Source organism: Salmo salar, unplaced genomic scaffold (assembly GCF_905237065.1).
Source record: "Salmo salar unplaced genomic scaffold, Ssal_v3.1, whole genome shotgun sequence".
Classification (NCBI taxonomy): domain Eukaryota; kingdom Metazoa; phylum Chordata; class Actinopteri; order Salmoniformes; family Salmonidae; genus Salmo; species Salmo salar.
In genome coordinates this window covers 4,544-5,000 of record NW_025549277.1, presented here as the reverse complement: position 1 = coordinate 5,000, position 457 = coordinate 4,544, and positions in this window count along the sequence as shown.

Sequence of the window (457 nt, the reverse complement as noted above, 5' to 3'; positions counted from 1 at the left end):
CAGGTTTTGTGGTATCTTGAGGAAGGTGTGTTTTTTCCCTGTGGTTGGTTTTGCTGCGTCCCATTTGTTTTTTACATCTACAAGGGTTTTGGAGCGCGATACTGTTTGACGCCCTGTTTGGACTATCTCTATTTTCGTACATACGGTTTTAAAGTGTGTTCAAGAATTTACTGTCTCCTGCGCTTGACTCTACCTCTCCTGCTTCCTTGAGCCAGCCCTGACACCATGATAGTGGATGGGGCTCACTGGTAATGCTAGTGGATGGGGGGTCATTGGTAATGATAGTGGATGGGGGGTCATTGGTAATGATAGTGGATGGGGGGTCACTGGTAATGATAGTGGATGGGGGTCACTGGTAATGATAGTGGATGGGGGGGTCACTGGTAATGATAGTGGATGGGGGGTCACTGGTAATGATAGTGGATGGGGGGTCACTGGTAATGCTAGTGGATGGGGT